This window comes from Raphanus sativus, chromosome 9 (genome assembly GCF_000801105.2).
Source record: "Raphanus sativus cultivar WK10039 chromosome 9, ASM80110v3, whole genome shotgun sequence".
NCBI classification, from domain to species: domain Eukaryota; kingdom Viridiplantae; phylum Streptophyta; class Magnoliopsida; order Brassicales; family Brassicaceae; genus Raphanus; species Raphanus sativus.
Genome location: NC_079519.1, coordinates 16,342,483 through 16,354,414, shown reverse-complemented (window position 1 = coordinate 16,354,414; position 11,932 = coordinate 16,342,483). Strand labels below are relative to the sequence as shown.

General features: G+C 39.2%; 1 long non-coding RNA gene and 1 other non-coding gene across 2 annotated transcripts; one reads left to right on the top strand and one right to left on the bottom strand.

Annotated features, from left to right (window-relative positions):
* Positions 1-2,455: 2,455 nt before the first annotated feature.
* LOC130500481 (small nucleolar RNA R71) lies at positions 2,456-2,562 on the bottom strand. The gene has a single exon (XR_008939105.1). It is a non-coding gene; the product is annotated as a small nucleolar RNA R71 (small nucleolar RNA).
* Positions 2,563-4,555: 1,993 nt separating this feature from the next.
* Positions 4,556-6,615, top strand: LOC108833416 (uncharacterized). Its single transcript, XR_001946690.2, has 4 exons — positions 4,556-5,194; positions 5,509-5,724; positions 5,800-5,921; positions 6,194-6,615. It is a non-coding gene; the product is annotated as an uncharacterized LOC108833416 (long non-coding RNA).
* The last annotated feature ends 5,317 nt before the right edge of the window (positions 6,616-11,932 follow it).

Sequence of the window (11,932 nt, the reverse complement as noted above, 5' to 3'; positions counted from 1 at the left end):
TGACCCTTTTCTTCTGGACTTTCTCTTTCACCCTTGCATTCCCACTGAGTTTCTTGGTATCAGTGTGAGGATCAACATTCAGAACTTCCTTGAACTCACTGTTTTTACAGAGCTCCTTCCTTGGAACAACCTTCAGCTTTTCTCCACTGAACACTGAGATGCAAGAGGCGTGTAGTTTCTGAAATCTGGTGGGAACAGCCTGATAGAAGACTTTCTTGTTGATGTGGGAGAAGGAGACTCTCTTATTAGGCATATCAACGATTTCTCCCACTGTAGCCATAAATGTCCTTCCTAAGATCAAAGGCATCTCATGATCCTTGTTCATCTCAACAACCTGAAATTCAGTATAGAGAACACAGTCCCCAACTTGGACAGGAAGGTTGCGAATGGTGCCATAAGGAACTGCTCTGGAAGAGTTTGCAAAATTCAAAGTCACCTGAGAAGGCTCAACCTCAGTAATGCCCAACTTGTCTACAATCGCTTTTGAGACAAGATTCACACAAGATCCGGAGTCACAAAGAGATTCCTTAAATTCTACTCCAGCAATGGAACATGGTGATATATGGTGTTTTATACATCATTGTATATATCTTTTCTAATTGGTTTTCAAGTCTTTATCGAGTCTTTCTAGTCTTTTTCGAGTCATTACAGGTCTGGAGTTGCACTGGATGGGAGATGGACCTGTTGGAGCAAAAGAGGTAGAAATTAGTGCAGTTTGGTGATTTTCACGTAGAACAGTCTGATGACTGTTCCCGATCAAGCAGAACAAGCAGACGGAGTGATCCCGTGGTTGTTCCCGACGAATAAGGAAAATACAACATCTCGGGATTTGTCCTAATTATCCTCTTTTTCTCTCCCAGCCGCCTGTGGCTTTGATATATCATATTTTTATGTTTCTCATTATCATTCTACGCTATTTTTCAGAGAAGAAACCATTGGAGACTTGCTTTGTGATTTCATACCTTGTAAAGGGAGAAGGATCTCTCTCTCTCTCTCTCTCTCTCTCTCTCTCTCTCGTTTTAGAGAAGATCATCATGAACCCTCTCTTTGTTTCTGTTATATTTATGCAGTATTATTCATCTATGAACTATGTGCTTTCTCTGTTCATGGCTGAGTAGTCGGCTAGCTTGTCTAGGGTTCTAGGGTTTTGATTTCGTGAGCTAAACATAGATAAGTGAATCACTCGATTGTCTTCATTCATAACCATTCTTACTGCTTGCATTAAACTGGCCGCTTAATGTTAGATCATAGGTTTAATCTGATCATCAAAAGTGCTTAGGTTGCTAGACATGTTATGAATGAGCATTGCATCCCTAATCAGCGAAAGTAGAAATTAGGGTGTTTTGTGAACCTATCGGACCTGATCTCTATTGCTTGCGATCGCTTCTCACCTCAACGACAGTTAGATGGTGAGATCGATCAGCATAGGGAGCAGTACCACGACAGTGGGCTGTTATACTTGAGTGATCCGAGTTCTAGACCTGTTCTTATTAGCGCTTGAATAATTGTTTGGCTCATAAGTTTTAACACCCGATGAGTAACCCTAGGCTGGCTTCTTTTTAATTTGCGTACTTTAATTAATCTTGTTACTTGTTTCTCACGAAACCTCATTCTTAAAACCCCATCATTGTTTTAGCTAAGTATTGATCCAATAGAAATAAAGTGTAAGAGTTGGTCTCTGTGGATTCGATCCTAAAGTGCTACATCGACATACCATTCGATTGTGATAGTGTACACATTAGGTTAATTGGTGTGCGTATACACGTAATATCAATTTGGCGCCGTTGCCGGGGACCATCTTTTTTTTACCTTTATTTTTCTGTTATTTATTTAGTCTAAGACCTCTAACTTGCTCTTTTCTCTTTGTTGCAGGAGATCGCAAGGTTTAGAAAACCAGAACAGACAACAATCAAGGCCAACCAACACCACCATGGGTGATCACGGCCAACAGGATGATCTCGCTGCAGCAATGCAACTGATGCAACAGCAGATGCTTCAGATGCAGCAGACCATCCAAGCTCAGCAAGCAGCTGCAGAACAATCTGCTCAACAGGCTGCTCTCACCCGGCAGGAACAAGCAGCGCAGACTGTTCCAATCAGGGAGAGAAACCTTCCGCGGAACATTCCTACTATGCGCTCTGCCATTGTTCCTCCACTCTGCACCAGGCAGGACTTCGAGATGAAGCCTGCTCTGATTGATCTGGTGCAGAGAAAAGTGTTCTCTGGTCTCTCTGCAGAAATTCCAATGGAGCATATTGAGAATTTCGAAAAAGTCTGCAGTTTTACTCGTGCGAATGGTGTGCCACCAGACTACATCAAGTGCATGCTATTCCCATTCTCTCTTGATGGAAAAGCTGCACGGTGGTTGAACTCCCTCTCTACCGGTTCTCTCACTTCATGGGAACAGGTCCGATCAGCGTTCCTCAACCATTTCTACTCTAAGGCGAGAACAGCTGCATTGAGGAATAAGATCACCTCATTCAGACAGCTCCACGATGAGCCTTTTTGTGACGCATGGGAGCGCTTCAATGACTACCAGAGAGAATGCCCTCACCATGGATTTGATGATGATTACCTCCTGGGCATTTTCTATGATGGGGTGGACTGGAAATACCAAGGTGTTCTAAACTCTTCGAGCAATGGAGACTTCATGACTCAGACCACTGATGGAGCGCTCAAGCTGATTGAGAACATGGCAGCTAGCTCAGCCAATGAGAATCAGGAGAGCAACCGCTCCAAGAAATGGAACAGTGTAAACACCCATAAAATTGATGAGCTAACAGCTAAGGTCGATCAGCTACTGCAGAACAACCAGGCACAAGGATCTGGGTATCAGAACACAACCCCGCAGAGCAATCAGCAGGCTGTTCCAGCCGCGAGTGCTCCGACTGCAGGGAACAGTCCGCCAGATGATCTAAAAAATCTGAACATCATGATGCAGCAGATGCTCCAGAGCCAGCAACTTCAGGTCAAGACACTGAATCAGGTTACCACAGACATCAACACTAGGATGGACAACATGTTCACTGAGCTGAATACAAAGTATGATACTGTGAGAAACCACATAAAGAAGATTGATGAACAGCTTGCTCAAACAACTGAGAGTGTTAAAAGGCAGCAAGAGATCATTCGTGGAAAGAGTGTGATGAATCCTAGGGTTGAGCACTGTAATGCAACCGAGCAGAGACGTGAGAAATCTGAGGAAAAACAAGCGGAACAACTGTTCGCTGAGACTGTTCTGGGCGCATAATAGAGAACAGAGCAGTCTGCTAGCTCTAGAGTGACTGCTCCCGCGACTGCTCCCGCTCCCGACGGATCTACTGATATTCCACCAGTGCGAATCTATGTTCCTAAGGTTCCCTATCCAATTCCACCTCGACATCTGATGGATCCCATTAGTACAGAGCATGTGGCTGGATTTAGGAAGATGGTAAGAAGGCTTCCTCAAAAGATCTCGTTTGAACAAGCTTGGGAGATTCGGCCATTGCACATGTTCTTCAAGAACAGTGGAGAGACTCGAGAGGAAATTAAGGCTCTCTTTATTGAAGCATTAACACCATCACTGAAGGTATTGCCTAAGGTTGATGACCCTGGGAAGTTTGTTTTTCCATGTTCCATTGCTGGAGTAGAATTTAAGGAAGCTCTTTATGACTCCGGATCTTGTGTGAATCTTGTCTCAAAAGCGATTGTTGACAAGTTGGGCATTACTGAGGTTGAGCCTTCTCAGGTGACTCTGACTTTTGCAAACTCTTGCAGAGCAGTTCCTTATGGCACCATTCGCAACCTTCCTGTCCAAGTTGGGGATTGTGTTCTCCATACTGAATTTCAGGTTGTTGAGATGAACAAGGATCATGAGATGCCTTTGATCTTAGGAAGGACATTTATGGCTACAGTGGGAGCAATCGTTGATATGCCTAATAAGAGAGTCTCCTTTTCCCACATCAACAAGAATGTCTTCTATCAGGCTGTTCCCACCAGATTTCAGAAACTACACGCCTCTTGCATCTCAGTGTTCAATGGAGAAAAGCTGAAGGTTGTTCCAAGGAATGAGCTTGGTAAAAACAGTGAGTTCAAGGAAGTCCTGAATGGAGATCCTCACACTGATACCAAGAAACTCAGTGGGAATGCAAGGGTGAAAGAGAAAGTCCAGAAGAAAAGGGTCAAAGGAGATCCTACTATGACTTTGACACCTCACTGGTGTGATGAGAAATCCATTGAGTATGACGTAAAGTGCAAGGGTACCTCTGAACCTTTCTCTAAAGTCAGAGTTATTCTCATTGATGAGCTGAAAGAGAAAGGAGAAGCTGCTGTGAAAGGGTTGTTGAGCAGAGTTTTGAAGCTCAACATGTCTAATTGTGGAGCTTGTTTTGGAACAAGCCCTCACTACAAGAAATATGGGTATTGGTAGCATATCACGGTAGCACGAATTTGCAAACTGCTATTAAAAATGGCTTGCGGGAATATCTTACTTTATCGTAGCATTAAATCAGTGCTATACAATATTTTACAGGATTTTTACAAAGGGAAAACTCAAAAACCTAATTTTTATCCCTGTAACATTTATGGGCGCCAAATACTTAGAAAAAATCACATTTGGCACCAAAATATTGGTTTTGGTAGAAATATTTTTTTGTTATTTGCTAACCTGATTTGGATTCTTCTCAAATTGAGATTGAAGAATATTAGTGGAGGAGGAGATGAAGCCACGAAGGAGCTGCTGTCAGAGTCGCTGTGAAGGTAACACTGTCGCTTGTCACCACCACCACAACGCCATCTCTCCCATCCGCCATCGCTCTTCACCACCTCCACCACCATCGCTTCTCAGATCCGTCTTTGCCAACGCGACCACCACCATCACGCTCGCAGCAATCCTCTCTCTTCGATTCAACCCGTGAATCGTGATAATCAACCTCTCTCACGATTCAATCTCTCTGGATTCAACCCCCCTCCCTTCTCTTTCTCTTTATCTCTATCTCTCGGCCATGATGAAATCTCTCGATTAATACCTTGATTTTTTTTTTTGTGTTCTTGTTACAGGAAGCTTATTAGTAAGGTGCTTTCTGTTCTGTTCAGATTCAAGGATAGAAGGATTACGAAACCCCTAATCCCTCTCTGCTTTGGCGTTGTCTCTCCGTCTCTCTCTCTCACCAGCTCTCGATCACTGAAGCAAGTTTTCTACTTTAGCATCTCTCAGGTTCCAGTCTCACTGATAACTCTCTTGTTGTTCTTAACACATAGCCTGTTGTGTTTATCTAGATCTACAAAAGAAATCAACTTTACATAGATTATGTTTGTATTGATTTTGATTTCACATTGATAGATGTATGTAGCTTAAGGTAAGAACTTGTATGATTTTTCGATGCCAAGAAAGAAAAAAAACGAAGCTTTACATGATTTTGATTGCTCATCGGCTTCTTTCTTATATTGATGTCTTATTATATTACACAGGCTTAAGTGGGTATCACTGTCAAGTTCTTTACACATGGTCTTTTTTGTTATTTTCTGCAGGAAGCCTTGTGAGTTCACGACAATGGTGGTCACCAATGCTGAAGGTCCTTACTTGTGGAACTTCACTGCAAAGGCGTTTGCGAGGATGATGAAGTAGATAATGGCTGATGATAAGGAGAAGAGAGTGTGGAACTTTCTTGAAGAGAATCAAAAGGATTCATTGACGAAGTGGAGCATGTGTGTTTACTCAAAGTGAAACAGAGTTTGATGCAAAAAGTACATTTACCATTCTCACTCTGTTTCTTACTTTTTGATTATGTCAAGTAGTTAAAGGGTGTTGTGATGAATTAGACTGAGGAGCAGCATAAAAAACAGTGGAGGAGGATCCTTCTGCTTTTGCATTTGATGAAGTTTATGATGACATGAAACACAAAGACATCGTTCCTAAACTGCAAGATCGTCAACACCTCAAGGTAAATGTTAAACCTCTTTTTTTTAGTGTATTAGTTGATATCTTATTACTCATTTTAGTACATGGAGGAGACTTGAAGCTTGTCTGTAGACGTAAGTCTATGTCTGGCTAGCTTTTCTCAGTTTTACATATATTTTTTTCTTGTTGTTGTTGTCGTGATTGCAGCCAAGATATGTCCATTAATCACTGTCAAGTTCTGTGTACCGTACTCTTAGTTTAGTTATGTATCTCTTGTGAGTGATTTGTGGGTGTTTGTTTCTTCTGTTGTTGAAGCTGGATACGTCTTCTGGAATGATAAAAGAATATCTTGCTGCTATAGCACTGGCTGATGGAGAATTACGAGAGCCTGAAGCAAGATTACGCGAGTCTTGAGCAAAGGTTTAAGCTTGTGGAAGAAATGAATGCGATGATGGAGAGGAACTACTGATCAGGATTGAGGAGCTTTTGATTGTGTTAGAGAAACAAGAGGACCACAAAGGCAGCAATGGAGTAAACACTCCATCGTGTGATCACTTTCTTCTTTGTGCTTTCTTTCCATTAGAGGAAGACCACAATGACTTGCATTCAATTCAAAGGATGACTTAGGTTTCTTTGATTTTGATTTTGATATGTTAAATCTTGTTGAGGCATTGGTTTGTAGATGGATTTCCTAGACTTGGCAAATGAAATAATGTATGTTTTGAAAAATTAATGAAATATAATTTCTCATATATAGATCAAATTGCAATGTTTTGATTTACATTTTGCACTACAGTTTATGTGATAATTAACATTTGTGAAATAATAAATTTGAAAAAAAAAATATTTTATTTCAAATTCTATACCCTAAACATACCCTAAATCCTAAATTTTGAATATATCATCATAAAATCCAAAGATAATACAACAAGTAATATGATAAAAAGAAAATCTAATACTGATAATAAATTAGAAAAAAAACAAAATATTTTTTACTTTGATATCTAAACCCTAAACATGCCCTAAATTCCAACATCCAATAAACTTCAAAATAATCATTTGTAGAAAATTATAACTAAAACAAAAGTACAGACTATATAATTTGGATAGATAGTGCCCAAACCCTAAACTTACTCTAGCTCTCTGTATGAAACCCCAACCCTAAATTAAGTCTAATTTCAAACACAATCATAAGCTACAAATATAATCTTTTCAAACTTTAATTTTAAATATACTATTAAACCTCAAACTCCAAACACCAGACCTATATTACATAAAGCTTTACTTTTCAATTAATTTTTCAATTCTAGTTTTACAAATTCTAATATCAAACCCTTAACCCTAACTTAAACCTTACATACAAAGTTAAACCTTATATATAAAGTCATAAATCTAATTTAAAATTTATTATTTAAATATATCACACAACAAAAAATTCAAATAATAAATTTATATTTATAGTTTTAAATTATGATATCAAATTATTTAAAGTTTAAATAACTATAAATAAATAGAGAGATAATTTGTATTGTTTTTTTAGAACCATTGATTTTGATTTAGATCAAAGGCCCAAAATCATTTTGTCTATCTATCCTCACACTTTCTTCCTATTGGTCACTTTGTTTATGGCACGGATCAGACAAATCAATGGTTCACAACCATTCATTAACTCGCATCCAACAGATACAATTAAACACATTTATTATGATTTTTGTTTTTTTCTTCTCACTCCTTTTCTCGTTTCCTCTCTCTCTCTCTCTATCTCTCTCGATCTCGACATTTTATCTCCTTTTTTTTCAAGTGCTCGTCGGAAACGAAACACTTGGAGTCGCCGAGACCACACCATGTACGTTTGAGGAAAGAGAGCCCTGATTTCAGAGACTTGAAGGTGATATGGCTAAACTTTTAATCCGTGATCTGATGATTCTTCATCAGAGTTTCCTGTTTTCTTAAAGGGGTTTCTCTTAATCTGTCTTGTAGTTACGATGTGAAGTGCCAAATTTGGATTGTCTCCCTGTCTGAAACTGTTGATGAAAGTTTGAATCTTTTTCTGTTTTTGTTTTGAAAACTAGGTTTCAAGGATAAAAGCAGAAGATAAAGAAGATGAAGAACAGCCGGAGATGGAGAGAAGAGGCGGAGGCGGAGGCAGAGGCATAACAAACGACGGATGTGGTGGAGCCGAGTAAGAAGAAGAAGAAGAAAGGCGGAGAAGGAGAGCAGACAGAGACGCAAGGAGGAAGAGGATGGAGCAGGAAGATGACGAGCAGATCGAACCGTGGTGGTCGTGGCTGGTGGTCTCGGCGTCAACGAGGAGTGCGGCGGAGATTGAAGAAGAACGTGTTTTAGTTAGGGTTAGTTAGGTTTGGTTTAGGGTTAGTTAATAAGGATTTGTATGTAAACCGGTTTTTGTAATAAACCAATACATTTGTAAACCAAAATTTTAACAATAAATAATTTTATTCACAAACCAGTTATATTAGAATTTATTTTAAATTTAAAAACGTGAATTAAAATATATTAATTATAATTTTAATTAATAATTATGAATTTAAAAATATAAATGAGAAGTTATAACATAGCATTATATCTATGTCATTATAACATATTTTACAGCTTTATAAAAACGTCATGAAAAAATATATTATAACACTAAACCAATGTTATAAAAAGACTAATCAGGAGCACACGTTTAACGCTACAATATGTATATTTATTATAGCACATGAAAATATGCTACAATAAGTGGGGGGTCTATTATAGCTGCGGCTGTCACGGCGTTCTTCGAAACGCTATGAAAACTTTATGATAGCGTTTTTCGGGTGCTACTAATACGGATTTTTCGTGTAGTGCCTCATGCTCAACCCGACTGATCCATGTCACCAAGTCAAGCTAGTGACTTTAACCAAGCGCTTGGTGGGAGGCAACCCACTCGTAAGTGTAAATATAACTTGGTTTTGTTTTTGTTTGCTTATTTTTGTTTTAGTTTATTGAGTTTCAGGTCAAAAAGCAGAAAAATTCGAGATACTTCGAAAAATTCTGGGTTGCAGAAACGGAGCTCCCTGTTCTGCAGGAGCCAAGAACAACCGTCTAGGTGAAAATATGGCGACAGAACACCCATAATTTTTCGGAGCACCCGCTCTAGGTAAGTATCTTGACCAAAAAAATTGTATATTCTTGTTTTTACCTTCTCTCTGATTTATTTTCACACCGAGACATTGTGAAGTAAGTCTGGGGGAGGGTATTCGTCGTTTACTAACTCGTTTCTTTCTTTTGTTTTTCTCTTTTGAGTCAGTTTGAGTCAGTTTTTAGGATTGAGTCAGTCAAAATTTTGTGGGAATTAGGACCTTATTCCGTGTTGATCACTAACCACCTCGTGCTTTAGTTATCTTATTCAGTAACCTTAGCAGTGGCGAAAGACACACATGTGGACCTGGAACACCCTGACATTTCTCACTTGATTCTCCAGAAGTTCTTAGCCGATCAGGTTACATTGGGTAGACTCAACTCCACTTAACTTGAACCTAATCTTGACTGAAATTCTTCTTGTTATGGGCACTAGATCAGGGAAACGAGAACTACACTCAGGACTTCTTATCCTTTATATCCATTTTGTTGTTCCTGAGTGGCTAGCTCATCTTTAGCTAGTTCCCACCCTGCACCTTAGCCTTTATTCCACCTTCATGCATTTGTTTTTCAGTGTTATATGTGCAGATATGTGCAAAAAGGTCGGAGAGGAAAGGATCGACGCAGCCTCTTACTCGTTACTGCTGCGCAGATTCAGTCAGAAGGAGAACAAGCAGATTAAGGGAGCAACCGCTCCATAACCAATGAGCTGTGCAAGACACATGGGTGGAGAACCAGAATGATCTGAACCAGAAGAACCACCAGTGGCAATCTAAACATCACATGTTACCTCCTTCTTCGTCACCCCACCATCTTTTTAAAATAAAAAAAAACCTACTTTTCAATTTATTTAGCATATGGGGATGGAGAAGGAGAAGAATTCAGGATACATGAGCCATTTGGAAGGTCGAGCAAAAGAGTAGGTATCAATATGAAGGGATGAGGAGCAGACAGATGAGCGGAGCAGTCTGATGATTGTTCCCGAACGAAAAGAACAGTCGCTCCTGAGATAGAAAAACGAGTAAGGGGCTGTGGACATCAATGGAGCCGTCCTCTCACGACTATTTTGCGCGATATCCTGCATCCACTACTAAAAGTTGGTAGCCCCTAAACACTCTTTAACTCCACCATAAAATGAGCCTATTCCACACCTAGCCCGTCTACCCTGAATAGTGCCTGTAATGAGAAGCTCACGCTGCTCTTAAATGAATGTAGGGAGTTCTGTCTCAATAGTGTTGCTTTTTCAGGTTTGAGATGTAGAGTATAGAGCCGATTTTTGAACAGCAGTCAGTGGGCTTCTGGTAAGGGTGTGCTGTCCTAGTTTGCTGCTTGTATGGTTCAGAGATTCGTGGTTAAGGTATGGTTGCTGAGAATAGGAGAGTTTCCACACTTTCAAACCTTTCTCCCTGTTCTTGATACTTGGTCTTGTTCGAGGACAAATAAGGATCTAATTCTGGGGGAATTGATATATGGTGTTTTATACATCATTGTATATATGTTTTCTAATTGGTTTTCAAGTCTTTATCGAGTCTTTCTAGTCCTTTTCGAGTCATTACTCTGGAGTTGCACTGGATGGGAGATGGACCTGTTGGAGCAAAAGAGGTAGAAATTAGTGCAGTTTGGTAATTTTCACGTAGAACAGTCTGATGACTGTTCCCGATCAAGCAGAACAAGCAGACGGAGTGATCTCGTGGCTGTTCCCGACGAATAAGGAAAATACAACATCTCGGGATTTGCCCTAATTATCCTTTTTTTCTCTCCCAGCCGCCTGTGGCTTTGATATATCATATTTTTATGTTTCTCATTATCATTCTATGCGATTTTTCTTAGAAGAAACCATTGGAGACTTGCTTTGTGATTTCATACCTTGTAAAGAGAGAAGGATCTCTCTCTCTCTCTCGTTTTAGAGAAGATCATCCTGAACTTTCTCTTTGTTTCTGTTATATTTATGCAGTATTATTCATCTATTAACTTGTTTCTCACAAAACCTCATTCTCAAAACTCCATCATTGTTTAGCTAAGTATTGATCCAATAGAAATAAAGTGTAAGAGTTGGTCTCGGTGGATTCGATCCTAAAGTGCTACATCGACATACTATTCGATTGTGGTAGTGTGCACATTAGGTTAATTGGTGTGCGTATACACGTAATATCACATGGAACGACATATCAAATCAAAAACCCCATTATTGTTCGATGGCTGGTGAGAATATTTGCTGCCAGTCACCACCTTTTTTTTTTTTTCATTCCGACCTAGTTTGGATCTATCTTCGGCTTGTCTGATTGTTTATTCATCGTCCTTTCTTTTCCAGTTGTGGATAATAAAATTCTGTTATGGATCCTTTTAGTTTTCTAAACACCTTTTCTTCTCACAAAAAATATCAAGTCTCGTTTGATATCAAAAGTCTGTCTGCTCTTCTCTGGTTATACTCGAGTCTTAGTTCGATAAGAGTTAATCTCTACTTACTTAGAGGATAAAGGCAGAGTATCTAAAATCTGATTAAGCTTTTGAATTGTTCGATTAAGTTTTGGTGATTTGGTTAGACTCAGCAGAGTTGAAGTTTCTCATATAGAGAAGTGTTTTAACAAAGATTATGTACCAGATTCGCTAAAATTTTCGCTATGCTTTCATCTCTGGTGAAGATGTGACAAACCTTTGATACTGAAAGCTGATACAGAGGAAAGGGTATTGATACATATAAACTGTATTGGAGTAGTGATGAATAGTAACTTTGGAATCACGTTTATAAAACGCCAAACCAACTCTCAATGTGTAAAACACTTAGAAGTAGAAGCGGTTCTAGAACAACAATTGAGGAATTTTCTCAGAAAATCATAGTAACCACAGAGAAAAGAAAAAGTAAATTATAACAAACTTTATGATCTTTTTCGATGATGAAGAAGACGTTGCAGAGCTTCTTTTATCTTGTAA